Source organism: Helianthus annuus, chromosome 5 (assembly GCF_002127325.2).
Source record: "Helianthus annuus cultivar XRQ/B chromosome 5, HanXRQr2.0-SUNRISE, whole genome shotgun sequence".
NCBI classification, from domain to species: domain Eukaryota; kingdom Viridiplantae; phylum Streptophyta; class Magnoliopsida; order Asterales; family Asteraceae; genus Helianthus; species Helianthus annuus.
The window spans coordinates 119,650,792-119,654,023 of record NC_035437.2 but is presented as its reverse complement, the minus strand read 5'-3'; the positions used below and the strand labels follow the sequence as shown (position 1 = coordinate 119,654,023).

The 3,232-nt window shown below is 33.8% G+C and overlaps 1 long non-coding RNA gene across 2 annotated transcripts; it reads right to left on the bottom strand.

Annotated features, from left to right (window-relative positions):
* LOC110941150 lies at positions 1-3,023 on the bottom strand. 2 transcript variants are annotated; one of them, XR_002593865.2, is made up of 5 exons: positions 2,785-3,023; positions 1,678-1,783; positions 507-548; positions 269-419; positions 1-187 (listed from the first exon to the last, which is right to left on the bottom strand). It is a non-coding gene; the product is annotated as an uncharacterized LOC110941150 (long non-coding RNA). The 2 variants fall into 2 exon arrangements; XR_002593866.2 differs by having other exon boundaries at positions 269-407.
* Between the last annotated feature and the right edge of the window lie 209 nt (positions 3,024-3,232).

Here is a 3,232-nt window from a genome sequence, read left to right as displayed (position 1 = left end):
TAATGAAAGAAATAAAACTTCATTATATTTCAAATAAGCATGTTCATAACAAAAACACTAACCACAAATAAGTTATAACATTATCTAACATAAAGTCTTAACATTTAACAAAGAAATTAAAAGCAAATAAAGAAATAAGAAGCATAAAATCTTGAGTCATCATGCGTCCTCATTCCTCATGGACTACCTACAAATAAACCATCCATGTTTAAGCATTAAGTTCTAAGATATTAAAATTATTTGTATCACAAGTTTAACAAATACATACCGAGATGAATGGATAGGGCCATGCCGCGGATGGACCAATACAATCTTGAATTGTATAAAATAAACCATATAGTCTTACCAAGTTTTCATCTTTTTTATTGGTACTTGAACGTTTACCTCACACCATTCTGGTCCAATCTCTGTACCACCAACTAGATTTAAGTAGGATTTGGCATTTAGTAAAATAACTAAAAACCACATAAATCACACACATTTACATCACAATAACAAGCACTCACCAACCATTTCTCTGCAGCTTCTCTATGGATCACTCCTCTTCACTGAAATTAAGAATCATTCATTAAACTTCAGACCAATTAATCAATAACTGGTTGACTTTTTAAATCAAATCAAATCTATATATCTTTGACTTTCAGACAAAATACTAGTTGAGCCCGAGAGCTCCAACTTTAACTTTGAGAGAGCTCGGGCGCGAGCTCGGCTCGTTTAAAATTATACTTCTAAAGCTCAAGTTATGCTCGGGCTCGACCTGTTTATTGTTAATTAATTTATTTATATATACTTAATTACTTACATATATCTATAGTTATAATTTTTTATATGAAATATCATGTCCTCCCTTTAGTGAAAGCTTTTTGTTCACCACAGCTTCTCTCACAAATGGATATGTCAATAAGTTCCCTAGAGATACATTCACAGCCTCCTGTTTTTATTGCACACCACATTAAATTTGGTCACCCCTTTAACTTTCTAACACAAAGGATACGAGTCTCAAATATACAAATATACAGTTATTTATAATTTGAAAAAGAAATGACAATAATAAAGTTGATGGGTCAACCCGGCCCAACCAGTTACGACACTACTAGAACCAGTTACGACACTACTAGCCGCCATGGCAGGCGTTATTTTTCTAAACTTACCCATTTTAAGAAGAGCTTATTATTGTCAGTTGCCGTTTTTGACCCGGACAATTACGACACTACTAGCCGCCATAAAAACAAATTTAGCGGACGAGCTCATTTTGATACTTTTTTCTAGATCGACTCATTTTAAGGCGAGACTGTTTTGATTAGAACCCGTTTTGACCAAAACCATCATAACGCCACTAGCCACCATAAAACCAAATATAGCAGGTGAACTCATTTTGATCCATTTTTTCTAAACCAACTTATTTCAAGAAGAATCCATTTTTGTAAAAACTTGTTTTTTCTCGAACCATTACAACGCCACTAGCCGCCATAAAAGCAAATATAGCTGCCGGTGTACACATTTTGATACCTTCATTTTCCTTTCTAAAATGTCCTATTTCAAGGTGAGACCATTTTGGCTAGATCTATTTTGACCCGAACTCAGTTTGACCCATTACTTGACCCGTTTGTTTTGCCAAGCTTAGATGCTATGTTGTTGTTTTGCTATACAAAGTTTGGTATTTTGGTGTGAAAATACCTTCTCACACTTAGTGCATAGATCCGAGTACTCCAAATCGCTGCAATCTGCTTTCACTTTGTTCTTGGCAAGCAAACCGATTTTAACCCACTGTTCTATGAATTCACTGCCCATTTAATATTCAAGACAAACCTGTTAGTTTGTAAGTTCAAGTTAAGCAAAATCAAGAAGATATTAATTGCCTTTTTGTAGTCTAAACATGTATGAATTCATATTATCCAGAAAGGGAAAAAAGGTATGCAAATCTATTTGTTTTTATCATTTGAGCTGGTAATGGGCGTCATTCAAAGAGAAAAAGGAACTACATTAAACAACCACCTTTTGTGGACACAAATCATTGAGAGAATCTTGATTGTTTATGTAAAATATTCAAACTCAAGTTTATTCCCCAAATAATAAATAGATATTATATTGTTAGTTATTGGCAATAAACATCTTTTTGAAGTAATATGTACTACAAAATTGATATTTCTTCCTATGTTCTTTGGAAAATGTCTGATTTAAAAAGAAACATTACTCAAGACAAACCCGCTAACGTTTGATGATTAACTAAAACTAACTTCGTCAAGAAATTAAGCGAAATAACTAAACCAGTTTCATCCCCATTAAGTACCAAATTACTCATTTACAGTTGAGTTCGTAATTTCTCTGGGGTACGTTTATGATTTTAGGCAGTTAAAAGTTTCCCGATGAGGTTGAGATTCTGGTCACCACAAACTCAATCCTAACCCATCTCAAAAACTGACTTGAAATATCTAAAAATCTACCAAAACCAATTTTTATTATTTTAAGTTTCTAACAAGCTTACAATAGGATAAGTACAAAATTTGGTAAAAGCATTTCATCAAGCAATTGATATGCATCTTCAAACCAGCAAGTATCGATTCTTCAAACCAACAAAACTGATTTTCTAAGGACTTAGATTTTATAGGACCAATAAAATCGTAAATCATAGAGGAGAACATAAATCTAGATCTCAGAATTCAAAATAAAACTACAATAATACTATTACTAAATCATACGTAGATTTCAATCAAAGAACAACAACAACAACAACAACAACAATAATAGTAATAATAATAGATATCAAGAACCAGTTCTGCTTACCGATTGAGCAGCACCACCGCTAGAGCAAATCAATGGCCGAATATCGCGAACTATTGAATCTGTAGGTCATTGGAGTGATGGAAATCGATCTCTAAATTTGTATGATCAGTGGTTATTGCTGGGTGTTCGATAGCGAGACAAAGTGCATGATGTTTCAGGGCAGATGCTCAATGTAGGTTTTGAGGATTTGGGGTTTAGGTTTTTGAGGAAGATTGAAAAAATCGGGCGGGATGATTGCCGTGGGAAACTTGAATATTAACAAGTTAAATTTCTGCTCGCGCGTTGCGGCGTGGACCCAATGTCTGCAAAACTAGTGTCGGCAAGCAGATACCGAATATCAAAACATAAATAAAAATGTGTGAAAAGGATAGTCAATCCGTCCTAAAAAAAACGATTTTAAATAACCTAATATATAATAATAGGACCCACACGTCCTACACGTTGGAAA